At 43.1% G+C, this 14,061-nt stretch overlaps 1 protein-coding gene across 1 annotated transcript in view; it reads right to left on the bottom strand.

Moving 5' to 3' along the window:
• The window catches only part of NALF1 (NALCN channel auxiliary factor 1), a 751,636-nt gene that overhangs the window by 682,506 nt on the left and 55,069 nt on the right, over positions 1-14,061 (bottom strand). The gene's annotated exons all lie outside the window — the stretch shown is intronic.

Here is a 14,061-nt window from a genome sequence, read left to right as displayed (position 1 = left end):
AAAGGCTTAGTGAAGTAATTGTTATGAATGAGTCACCGTAGGAGGCAAATACAGAAATGCTAGCTAAGTCCAGAAAACCAGAGAAGTTGGCAGCTATCGGATTGCAGACCCTTGAACCCATCAACAACAACTAGCAGTAGCCGTGGGGGGTTCCTACGATGCCCTAGACCCCTCGATCACAGCCGGAGAACTGCCTAGCCTAAAGACAGAAAGGGAAATCTAAACTGCCCCAGAGCAGACCCCAAAGCAATAGGCAGCCCCCAACATATAATGACGGTGAAGCAAGAAGAAAAAACACTAACACAGATAGAAAGATAGACTGAGCAAATGATGGGGCCCAAGCTAACTAGACAGGACAGGATAGGAAAGCTGCTGTCTGCAATCCGCGAAAAACCCTATGAAAATAAGAGCCAACAGACTGACAGGGAAAAAGGCCCTGAAGACGCTAGGCTTCCAAAAGACTATGTCAGTACTTAGGTATTTTCTGAAGACAGAGCAACCGGCAAAAAAGGAATTCAGCTCACCCCAGCAGGGAATGGCAGAATCCAGAAAAGCAAGGCAAACTAAAACCAAAACACAAATGCAAAAAGGCAAAGCAGAAAACTTAGCTTTTGAGGAGCAGGAATCAGACTGGTCTCCTAGAATTCCACAGAGAAATCACCAGCGAGGAGGAAGGGCGTCGGCTGCCTTATATCCAGTCAGAGATCCCCGTCACCCAGTCATCCTCTCCCAGCTCAGGTGCCTGGTAATCAGCCTCCCTACCTTCCTTCACCAGAAGAGGGAGTTCATCAGACCTCAATGGTGAAGGGGAAAATGAACTCATAACAGTACCTCCCCCTTGAGGAGGGGTCACCGAACCCTCATCCACGCCACCAGGGCGATCAGGGTGAGCCCGATGAAAGGCACGCACCAATCTTTTGGCATGAATATCAGAGGCAGAGACCCAGGAATTATCCTCCTGACCATAACCCTTCTACTTAACCAAATACTGGAGTCTCCGTCTAGCCAGACGGGAATCCAGTATCTTCTCTACCTCATATTCCATGTTACCTTCAACCAATACAGGGTCCGGAGGTGCCAACCCAGGAACTACTGGTTCAACAAACCTCTTCAACAAGGACTTATGAAACACATTATGGATTTTAAATGTGACAGGAAGAGCCAACCGAAAAGAGACCGGATTAATGATCTCCAAAATCTTGTAAGGCCCAATAAATCTAGGCTTAAACTTAGGAGAAGCTACCTTCATAGCGATATTTTTTGATGATAACCAAACCATATCACCCACCTTAAACTTGGGACCAACGGTCCTATGTCGGTTGGAAAACCGCTGGGCCTTTTCCTGGGAGAGAGATAACTTATCCACCACTTGGTCCCAGGTGTGGTGCATTCTCTCCACCACAGTGTCAACACCTGGGCAGGCAGAAGGCTCCACCTGCCCTGAAGAAAATCGAGGATGAAACCCAAAGTTACAAAAAAAAGGTGACATCAAAGTGGCAGAACTAGCTCTATTATTTAAAGCAAATTCGGCCAAGGGCAAAAATGAAACCCAATCATCCTGATCAGCGGAAATAAAACATCTCAAATACGACTTCAAGGTCTGGTTTGTTCTCTCCGTCTGCCCATTGGTCTGAGGGTGAAACGCAGAGGAGAAGGACAAATGAAATCCCAGCTTCGAACAGAACGTCCTCCAAAATCTAGACACAAACTGAACTCCTCTGTCAGATACAATGTTCTCAGGAATCCCGTGCAAGCGAACCACCTGTTGCAAAAACAGGGGCACCAACTCAGAAGAAGATGGCAACTTAGGGAGTGGTACAAGATGAACCATCTTAGAGAACCTATCACAAATCACCCAAATAACAGTCATTCTCTGAGAGACAGGCATATCAGAGATGAAATCCATTGAAATATGGGTCCATGGCCTCCTGGGGACCGGCAAAGGCATCAGCAACCCACTAGAGCGAGAACAAGGTTTAGACCGGGAGCAAGTCCCACAGGACTGCACAAAATTCCTGACATCACGAGACAAGGCGGGCCACCAAAAAGACCGACTCACCAGATCTCTAGTACCAAAAATACCTGGATGACCAGCCAATGCAGAGCAATGAACTTCAGACATCACTCTCTTCTTCTACTGGTCAGGAACATACAACTTTCCACTGGGACAAAGCTCAGGTTTGTCCTCCTGGAACTCTTCCAGAGCACGTCTCAAATCGGGCGAGATGGCAGAAAGAACTACCCCTTCGCCTAAGATGATAGCAGGCTTGGTCACCACAGGAGAATCAGCAAAGAAGCTCCTAGAAAGAGCGTCAGCCTTGACATTCTTAGTGCCAGTAAGAAAAGAGACCACAAAATCAAAACGTGTAAAAAACAAGGCCCATCTAGCCTGTCTAGGGTTCAAGCGTTTGGCCGACTCCAGGTAAATCAAATTCTTGTGGTCAGTGAGGACCACGACTTGATGTTTAGCTCCCTCCAACCAATGTCTGCACTCCTCAAATGCCCATTTCATGGCCAACAGTTCCCGATTCCCCACATCATAGTTACGTTCAGATGGGGAGAACTTTCGGGAAAAGAAAGCACAGGGATTCATTTTAGATGTTACAGGATCCTTTTGGGACAAAACAGCTCCTGCACCAATCTCAGAAGCGTCCACCTCTACCTGGAATGGGTTGGGTTGCCGCAAAACCGGGGCAGAAGTGAATCTTCGCTTCAGCTCCTGAAAGGAAGAAACAGCCTCCGGAGACCAATTCAACACATCAGCACCCTTCTTAGTCAGATCAGTCAATGGCTTGGCAATACTAGAAAATTTTGCAATAAATTTCCGATAAAAATTAGCAAAACCCAAAAACTTCTGAAGGGCCATCAAAGAAGTGGGCTGAACCCAATCATAAATGGCCTGTACCTTGGCCGGATCCATTTCAATAGTTGACGGAGACAAAATAAATCCCAAAAATGAAATCCTCTGTACCCCAAAAAGGCATTTTGATCCTTTGACATACAGGGAATTCTCCCTCAAGATCCGGAACACCGTCCGAACATGTTTCACATGAGAATCCCAATCCTTGGAGAAGATCAAAATATCATCCAGATAGATAATCAAAAATTTATCCACAAAGTCTCGGAAAATGTCGTTCATGAAGCACTGGAAGACAGAAGGGGCATTAGTGAGCCCAAAAGGCATCACCAGGTACTCAAAATGTCCCTCTGGAGTATTAAATGCCGTCTTCCATTCATCCCTATGCTTAATGCGGATAAGATTATACGCCCCCCTGAGGTCAAGCTTGGTAAACCAGCAAGCACCTTTAACTCTGAAGAATAGATCCGAAATCAGGGGTAACGGATACTGATATTTAATAGTAATTTTGTTGAGGGCACGATAATCAATACAAGGCCTTAATGAACCATCCTTTTTGGCCACGAAAAAAACCCCAGCACCTAATGGTGAAGAGGATGGTCTAATATAACCCTTCTCCAACGCCTCCTTAATGTAGGATCGCATAGCCTCGTGCTCGGGTACAGATAAATTGAAGAGCCGACCCTTGGGAAATTTACATCCCGGGCTCAGTTCAATTGCACAGTCATAACTCCTATGAGGAGGCAAAGACGCAGACTCATTCTCACTAAATACATCATAAAAGTCCGCCAAATAGTCAGGAACATCATGCGACTGAGGAGAGGTGGAAAAAACAGGAGCCTCACTAAGGGCACACCGACAACCCCAACTCACCACAGACACAGATTTCCAGTCCAAAACTGGATTATGAATTTGCAACCAGGGAAACCCCAGAACAATGGTATCATGCAAATTATGCAACACCAAAAATCTGCAATTTTCTTGATGGTTTGGGGCGACCCGCATTACCACCTGGGTCCAAAACTGAGGTTTATTTTTCGCCAAAGGAGTAGCATCAATCCCCCTCAAAGGGATAGGCGTCCGCAGAGATGTCATAGGAAATCCACAACGTTTAGCAAAATCCAAGTCCACTAGGTTCAGGGCTGCTCCCGAATCCACAAAACCCTTGGCGGAAAATGTGGACAGGGAGCAGATCAGAGTAATTGCCAGGAGAAACTTAGGTTGAACACCAGCCACAGAAAACGTGTGTGCAAAACGTTTCTCTCGTTTAGGACAGACAGAAATAATATGCGAGGCATCTCCACAAAAAAAACACAGCTTATTACGCTTTCTGAACTCCTGACGTTACTCCCTGGACAAAACTCTATCACATTGCATAGGTTCAGACACTTGTTCAACAGGTGGCAACACCTCTCGTGCAGTCCTGCGTTCACGTAAACGCCGATCAACCTGAATGGCTAATGACATAGAATCGTCCAGACCAGAGGGAACAGGAAATCCCACCATAGTATCTTTTACGGCTTCTGACAAACCCTTCCGAAAGAGAGCTGCCAAGGCATTATCACTCCAGGCAGTAAGGACCGCCCACTTTTGGAATTTTTGACAGTACAATTCTGCAGAATCTCGACCCTGGCTCAATGCCAACAGGGTCTTTTCAGCCTGATCAATAGCATTAGGTTCGTCATACAACAACCCCAAGGCTTGAAAAAATGCGTTCACAATAGTCAGACTAGGATCATCAGGTTTCAAAGAAAACGCCCAATCCTGGGGATCGCCACGCAGCAAAGAGATGACAATTTTAACCTGCTGCGCGGAGCTCCCTGATGAGTTAGGCCTCAAGGCAAAAAATAATTTACAATTATTTTTGAAATTCAAAAATTTAGAACGATCCCCAAAAAACACATCAGGAGTAGGGATCTTTGGTTCAGCAGCATGTGAATGAGCAAGGTAGGCGGAAATTCCCCGTACTTCCGCAGCGAGCTGCTCCACACGATCAGACAATTGCTTTATCTCCATTGAGAGAAAAAAAAATTCCCCCTACGGCCTCAGAGATATAGAGGAAAAAATATACACACCTTTTTTTTTTTTTTTTTTTTTTTTAATTCTTTCCTGCTATTGAGTACCCTAGGATCTGTGGTATGGCTGGTGATTCTGTTATGAATGAGTCACCGTAGGAGGCAAAAACAGAAATGCTAGCTAAGTCCAGAAAACCAGAGAATCATAGAATCGTAGAGTTGGAAGGGACCTCCTGGGCCATCTGGTCCAACCCCCTGCTCAAAGCAGGATTCGCTAAATCATCCCAGTTAGATGTCTGTCCAGCCTCTGTTTGAAGACTTCCATTGAAGGAGAACTCACCACTTCTCGTGGCAGCCTGTTCCACTCATTGATCACTCTAACTGTCAAAAAGTTTTTTCTAATATCTAATCTGTGTCTCCTCCCATTCAGCTTCATCCCATTGCTTCTAGTCTTTCCTTGTGCAAATGAGAATAAAGTTGATCCTTCTACAATGTGACAGCCCTTTAGATATTTGTAGACAGCTATTAAGTCTCCTCTCAGTCTTCTCTTTTGCAAACTAAACATTCCCAAATCCTTCAACCTTTCCTCATAAGACAGGGTTTGCAGACCGGTCACCATTCTGGTCGCTCTTTTCTGAACTTGCTCCAGTTTGTTGATGTCTTTTTTAAAATGTGGTGCCCAAAATTGGACACAATATTCCAGATGAGGTCTGACCAAAGAGGAGTAGAGGGAAATAATTACTTCACGTGATCTAGACTGTATGCTTCTGTTAATACATCCTAGAATTGCATTTGCCTTTTTTGCTGCTGCATCACACTGTTGACTCATATTCAGTCTGTGATCTATTAGTATACCCAAGTCTTTTTCACATGTGCTGTCACTTAGCCCTATTCCTCCCATTCTTTATATGCTTTTTTCATTTTTATTGCCCAGATGTAGTACTTTGCATTTCTCCCTGTTAAAAACCATTCTGTTAGTTGCTGCCCACTTCTCCAGTTTATTTAAATCTTTTTGAATCCTCTCTCTCTCTTCTCTAGTATTAGCTATCCCTCCTAGCTTTGTGTCATCAGCAAATTTAATCAGTTTACCCTCAATTCCTTCATCTAAATCGTTGATAAAGATGTTGAACAATACAGGGCCCAGGACAGAGCCCTGTGGTACCCCACTTGAGACATTCTTCCAACTGGATGTGCAGCCATTTACGACCACTCTTTGGGTCCGATCACTAAGCCAGTTATGAATCCACCTAACAGTTGCCTTGTCCATTCCATACTTAGTCATTTTTTCAATAAGGATTGTATGAGAGACTTTGTCAAATGCTTTGCTGAAGTCAAGATATACTATATCTACAGCATTTCCTTGATCCACCCAATCAGTAATACCATCATAGAAGGAAATTAAATTAGTCTGACATGACTTATTAGTTACAAACCCATGCTGACTCTGTTTAATCACTTCATTCTTATCCAGGTATTGACATACATGTTGTTTAATAATTTGTTCAAAGATCTTTCCTGGTATAGAAGTCAGACTCACCGGCCTATAGTTGCCTGGGTCCACCTTCTTCCCCTTTTTGAAGATAGGAACAACATTTGCTCTTCTCCAGTCTTCTGGCACTTCTCCTGTTCTCCAAGAATTTTCAAAGATTATGGAGAGGGGTTCAAAAATTTCTTCTGCTATCTCCTTCAGTACTCTGGGGTGTAATTCATCTGGACCTGGAGACTTGAATTCATTTAGGTTAGCTAAGTGTTTCCTCACTATCTTTCTGTTTATAGATATCCTGGATTCTTCTATTCCCTTAATAGGACAGTGAATAACAGTTGATGTTACATTTCCTTTCTGAGAGAAGACAGATGCAAAATAGGAATTTAAAAGTTCAGCCTTCTCAACATCCTGTCTTACCATTTCATCATTTTCATCCTGTAAAAATCATATAGCATCTTTGACTTTTCTTTTACTTTTGACATATCCCCAAAATCCTTTATTATTGCTTTTGACAAAGTTGGCAGCTATCGGATTGCAGACCCCTGAACCTATCAACAAAAACTAGCAGTAGCCGTGGGGGGTTCCTATGATGCCCTAGACCCCTCGATCACAGCCAGAGAACTGCCTAGCCTAAAGACAGAAAGGGAAATCTAAACTGCCCCAGAGCAGACCCCGAAGCAATAGGCAGCCCCCAACATATAATGACGGTGAAGCAAGAAGAAAAAACACTAACACAGATAGAAGGATAGACTGAGCAAATGATGGGGCCCAAGCTAACTAGACAGGACAGGATAGGAAAGCTGCTGTGTGCAATCCGCGAAAAACCCTATGAAAATAAGAGCCAACAGACTGACAGGGAAAAAGGCCCTGAAGACGCTAGGCTTCAAAAAGACTATGTCAGTACTCAGGTATTTTCTGAAGACAGAGCAACCGGCAAAAAAGGAATTCAGCTCGCCCCAGCAGGGAATGGCAGAATCCAGAAAAGCAAGGCAAACTAAAACCAAAACACAAATGCAAAAAGGCAAAGCAGAAAACTTAGCTTTTGAGGAGCAGGAATCAGACTGGTCTCCTAGAATTCCACAGAGAAATCACCAGCGAGGAGGAAGGGCGTCAGCTGCCTTATATCCAGTCAGAGATCCCCGTCGTCCAGTCATCCTCTCCCAGCTCAGGTGCTTGGTAATCAGCCTCACTACCTTCCTTCACCAGAAGAGGGAGTTCATCAGACCTCAATGGTGAAGGGGAAAATGAACTCATAACAGGTAATGTTCCGAAGTCAGAATACGAGGAGATAGCAGATCAGAGCAAAAGGGGTAACAGATGGGTGGTCACAACAAGGTTCAAGGTCAGGCAACATAAGATCAATAGACAGAATGCAAGGCACAGAGAGAAAAAAACCACATAGTAGCTGAATGTAAGTCTGGCAGAGGTCTGGGAGAAACAGCCAAGTTAAATAGCCTGGCAATCACCTGGGACAATGAACACCTGGAGACAGCCAGTGCCTTCTAGTCTCAGGCTGGATGGCTGAGCTGTTAATTAACACACCGACAGCTCAGCTTGCCCCTGCACCACACTGGACTGAGCTGTCAATGTACTGACAGCTTTAGCCCGCCCCTGTACCAGATTAGACAGCTGGGCTGTCAGTAACCGCATCCCAGACACACTGAGGGGTGGAACGGTGACAGGAACCTCACCTACCTTACGTTTATCATCTATCCTGTGAATATGTATTACATTTTGCTTTATGTCATAACCCTTACATGCACATATACAGATGAGGCATATTGTCTATGCAGAGCACTCAGTTTTACACTTTCTACAGTCCAAACATGGATATTTCTATTCTGTTTAACAATGCATACATTTAGTACTGAGTCCATCAAAATGACAACATCTTACACAGTCACCTGCATCCTATACGGGCTGTGTCAAGTCCTGTTAGGGTTCTTTGAAGGCTGGTTTGAGAAGCACTGATTTCGACAGCTTTCCCCTACAGACATCAACCTAGGTTAACAGTGTAACATATCAAATCTGCTTCCCTTTCCGAGAGGAGAGAGAAAACAAGTCATAAAGGCCTTATTTATCGGCTGTAACAATACATGCTTATTCCATTACCGCTAACATAGGACGATAATAGAAGGGTTGTAATACGGTTTAATAAAAATCACAGGCTAATATTTGGTTAGCGCTTATTAAAACAAGAACAGGCCGGACCCTTGTCCCTACGTGAACTATAAGTAACCGGCTCGTCGGTAATTTTCCAAAATGGAGTTGCCGCTGAGCAGTGCGCCATTTAATTTTGATAATTCCGTCAAAACAGTATTCGGCTGTAACTGTACTTTACTAAATGTGGGCTGATAATTCCCTTTACAGGAAATCACTCAGAAAAAGGTTTCTAAGGAGACAAGGGAAGCACACCAGGCTAATACCAGGTTTTACATGACAGCAAATGCCATGTACCGAGCGAGGGAAAGGGATTTTCAAGAGACAGGTGCAGTAACATGAATGCTTAGCGGCTGGATTGGAAACCCACCGGCTCGAGTCTTTCAGCATCGCGCGTAATTCGCTGGGTGCGCTAAAAAGATGTCTGAATCAGAATGAAGATTAGAACTCAAGTGCGCATTCAGCAGCGTGCTCCTCTACAATCACTAAGGAGATCATTTGTAGAACATTTATGGGTGAATTGACGGAATATATTTTTAATTTTTTTCTTTTGTGACTTGATTTGTTTGAAAGTAATTGGTGCTTCCCTCAGGAATTGCTACTGATATTCCATTACAGGGAATCCGTCAGCAGGTTTTTGCTATATAATCTAAGGGCTGCATGTTGTAAAAACAGAGACCCTTATTCCAGTGATATATCACTTGCTGGTCTGCATGCTGTCGTTTTGATATAATCACTGGTTTTCCGGCTGCAGATCTAGCTGTGCTCTGAATGCTGAGTGTTGTGTATCCCCGCCCATATCACTGATTGGTGTGCACTGTACATTGACAGAAAGCTGCTAATCAGCGATGAGGGCGGACTGTCACAGAGCAGTTGACTAGGAGGCACGAGAAAATTAGTCCTGCAGTGATTATCTCCTGCTGATAAAACGCTAATTTTATTGAAAAAGCGTCACACAGCCTAGTAAGTGGCACATCATTCAGGGTCTCTGCCAGTACATCATGCTGCTCTCACATTAAATAGAAAAAAAAAACCTGTTGACAGATTCCCTTTAAAGGGGCAATTTTGTCCAGGTCAATTTTGGCAAAACTACAGGAGACAAAAATCTCATACGGTGTAGCTCACACTTTGGAAACGCTATCAAATGTATTCAAAACTTGTTTTAATGGGTTGTTAAAGAGTAACAATAAATATGTCTGCCATCTTCTAAACAAAATGACACACCTGTCTACCATGATAGAGAAAAGCTGCAATAATAGTCACAGCTCATAGACAGGTTTGTTTCTAGCAGAAAGTAGTCATGTTTTTCTAATCCTGGACAACCCCTGCTTTATTGTGTTTGCAAAGTTATATACTGGTGCTCATAAACATACTAAGTTTGTACAAAGACACTGATGACCCAGACTCAGTGGCCATATTGTCATCCCTGCAGCCCTATGTCCACATTGGATATAACACAGGAGAAACGTATGACCATTGATATATATGAAAGAAGCTGTCAATGGGGCAAAACTGCCAACATCATACTGACTGGCAGCTAGCTCCCTGCAGCTAAGCAGCAGGGAGCCAGCTATCAATGAGCATGATATTAGCAGTCATGTCCTGTCAACAGTGCAGAGCAGAAGAGAAACCCCTGCTCTGATGTGATGTCAGTGGAAGCCAAAGATCACCAGCAGATGTGACTTGTGACCACTTTTTGAAGGCAGAGACTGAAGCCAAGCACAAGCAGGTAAATAGCATAGTACAAAAATAAAATAACTCCTTTAAGGACAAATTTGAAAAGTAAGGGTACTTTGACATTGTGTTCTTGCCCACTTTGTTGGTCCCTTCGGGGCTTGGGTCCAAACACTCCGCAAAATGGTGATTCGGGCGTATGCACCAACAGAACCTTTGATGATAAGGTGCTGACAGAGTCAACGTGTACTCTGTGATGCACCATTTTCAGGCGTGTAGGCCTACTGGAGGTGGACACTGGAGGTGGACTTCTACGTTTGGGTGTCCACCTCCAGTATGCGTATACACCCCAAAATGATGCACGTTGACTTTGCTGGCACCGTTATAATCCATATCCCTGTCTGCATATGTGCTCGAATCCTGTTTTGACGGGGGGTTCGGACGCAAGACCTGAAGGGACAAACGAACTTGGGCAAGAATGCAACGTGAAAGTACCTTAATATAAATAACTTTGTTTTGCTGGACAACCAAGTATTGACTGAATTATCAAAATTAAATTGCACCCTGCACAGCAAGAGTCCATTGGGGGAAAATTACCTGGTTACTATTAGTGGAGTGTCTCTACTAGTTGCTCTACTTAACAGCATGGTGTTTGTACACTGTACAGCACACAATTTTGTGATTGAGGTTCAGAATATTTGCTGTTACTACATTTGAGCAGAATACAGTATCCACTACTATGATGAAAATCAGACAAAAAAGAGTAGGTAAAGACATATGTAAATCTGGACCTAAATTAATGCTCCTTTTCTCAGTTTCTGGCATGCAATAGGACTTGTCAGAAGATAGAATGGGTTAGAGGTTTGCCAACATGACCCCCTTGATCAAAGGGTCCTCATAAAGACCATCCATCCTTTTAAGATTTTGCATGTACAGTAGAGTTCCATTTATTTAATGCTAAATGTTTCTGAGATACAGACTTCTCATAATAAAGACTTTGAGTACTGTGCCTGTGCAGGCCCCTTTGTTCTGGAGCTCGGCGGGGGTCCCTGCTCAAGGACCACAGATGCTATCTTCTGACAGGTCTTTAATGGTATGTCAGAAGATACCTTCAACCAGAGCTTCAAGTTAACTGGATTATCTTACAGGAGAAGGCAAGACCATTAAATTCCTTCCTGTCAACCTAAAATCAGGTAGTTCTGATAACTGGAAAAATCTATACAACAACAGTGTCTGGATCTTTATTTTAGAAGACGGCAGACCATGCCACCGTTTTACTTGAAAAATTTTAGAGTAAATGCAGCAAAGAAAGAATGCTCTCAAAAATAGAAGTGCTAATAGTTTATTTTTTATCAATTAATAAAATGCAAAGAGAATGAGCAAAAGAAAAATCTAAATGAAATCAATAGTTCCAAATACCCATTGAAAACCGCATCATTTCTTGAAGATACACTTGCACAAATTGTAGTCAGGTTTATGAGTAACCACTTATATCAGATAAGTGATAATGGTCATCATATTCAAATGTAGGTTGAAACAAAGTCATTAACTCTACTAGTAATAGCTGTGTAAGAGGCTTAAAACTGGCTGAGGAAACTCCCATACAGAGGTGAGGTTGTGGAAGACAGTTTCACGTCACAGGATATAAACCATGGCAATACTGCGCACTGCACAAAGATCAATGGTAGAGATGTAGCCAAGCCATCTTAAAAGTTTAAGATAACATTGCACAAGTTAGTGACTGATATTAGGTCAGTTGTCACATTTTGTGGTGTGATATCTCAGTGATGTGCTACATTTGTAGCTAAACTGTATCAACAAGTTCTCTCCTCAGCAAAGAATTCATAGCAAAATGAGATTTCAAGATGTGCTGTTCAAGCGGTTTTAAAAAAAGTACCAAGAAATGGGCAACATAGAGGACCACAGATGCAGTGAGACACAAGGGAAACCTAATAGAGCAGATTAAAGACATATCATGGTTACCTCTCTGTGGAATCGGAAGAGGTCCAGCAGTGCCAACAGCTCCAATCTAGCAGCAACCAGTGGGACTCAGCTACACCCATCTAATTTTCAGAGAGAAATGCTCATCAAGAAAGTATTTTGGCCAAAAAGCCATACCTTGACATGGAAACAAGATGAAATGACTTGACTGTTGACAGGACATGACTGCTAATATCATGCTCATTGATAGCTGGCTCCCTGCTGCATGATAACACAGCTCTGCAGTGAGATAGCTGAGAAGAGCAGACTGTCTGTCATTACATTTCTCATGCAGGAGAAAGCCTATCATAACCTATTATGGGTGTGGTCTTTTTTCCACTGTATGTTACTGCCTGCTTATGATTGGACAGCATTGTACACAAGAGAATGTTCATGCCTCCAGAGAAAAATCTCTGGTAATGGCTAATTATAACTTATCATAATTTATACCCAAAACTTTACAAGTTAATTTCTTCCCAACTGCTGAAAGATATTGAAAAACATAAACCACCATATGTTTTGTTCACTATTCCATGTTGTGCTCAGTTTAACATGATAAAACAGGTCAAAGGTTCTTTTTAAGTTCAATTTTGTTTTCATACCAGAAACAATATACCGTATTTTTCGGATTATAAGACACATTGGATTATAAGACGCACCCCAAATTTTGAGGAGAAAACTAGGAAAAAAAACCTTTTTTTTTTAATAAAATGGTGGTGCTTCTTATAATTCATGCGTCTTATTGCTTACCGGAGGGTGGTGGCTGCAGTGAAGCAGGGTCCCAGGGTCACTGCTGGAGGAGGCAAGAGTGGAGCGTTGCTGCAGGCCGCAGACTGGTATGAGGGGTGTTCCAATGTGCGCCGCTATCGATGTTTTTGGTGGTGCGTGGGCTCTGGTGACATTTTGTGAAAGCCCAGGCACTTACATGGTTTACTGTGCGGTGGACTCTGGGAAAATGGCTGCCGGGGCATGTGCAAATGGAGATCTCAGTACCAAGATCTCGGGAGATGAGATCTCAGTGCACATCGGAACATCCCAGCCTGCAGCAATGCTCCAATCTTGTCTCCTCCAGCAGCAACCCCAGGTCCCTGCTCCACCGCGGCCGCTAAGGTATATCCGCATTATAAGATGCACCCCCATTTTCCCCCTTATAATCCGGTACTTTGAAATTTTTAATTTAACTTTTTTATTGAATAGTTCTTAATGATGTTATATTCATGCATTCTTTTGAATATTTATTTATTATTTTGGAAAATAAGGTAGTAAACACTCAGTGGTGTTTAATAAAGGCTATCTTGGGTAAGCGTAAAGTACCCCATACAAATTAGCTGCTGGCCAAACAAATGTTCGGCTGAAAGCTATCGCTACCGACCGCCCCCATAAACAGGAATGCTTGGCTTATCCAAGAGTTCTTGTATTCTTTGTGAAAGAGCCACTATCCGACTTCTCTTCCATTAGTTTACCTTAGGCGAAAACAAAAGGATCCATGTGGGTAATCCAAGAGGAGAGGCCCGATTCTTCTCTCTACAGACATCAAGTTTCAGAGGAGAGTAAGGAGACCCCCATACACGTTACATTGTAGGCTGATCTCACTGATTTCAGTGGGTTCAGCCGACTTTAGTCTAATGTGTATAGGGGTCTTTAGCAAATGCTTTGCACGGCAGAGTTCTCATTTTAGGAGATTATATACAAATGTACAAATAGTAGCAATATATAACTCATGCACTATTTTCAGCATAGATATGTTCATTATAGCAAGGGTACTAGCAGTGATGAAAAAGGGGCACTGTTTGCACATATCTGATCTTATAGCCAGTGTAAACTAGTATGTTGCAGTGTAACTCAGTGGGGGTTAGGTAGAATGGAGAAGTGGTAAATTAAGCAGAAGG

Source organism: Dendrobates tinctorius, unplaced genomic scaffold (genome assembly GCF_039654945.1).
Source record: "Dendrobates tinctorius isolate UK_male_01 unplaced genomic scaffold, ASM3965494v1 ptg000026l, whole genome shotgun sequence".
NCBI lineage: Eukaryota > Metazoa > Chordata > Amphibia > Anura > Dendrobatidae > Dendrobates > Dendrobates tinctorius.
The sequence above is the reverse complement of the archived record's forward strand: the minus strand, read 5'-3'. Positions and strand labels throughout refer to the sequence as shown.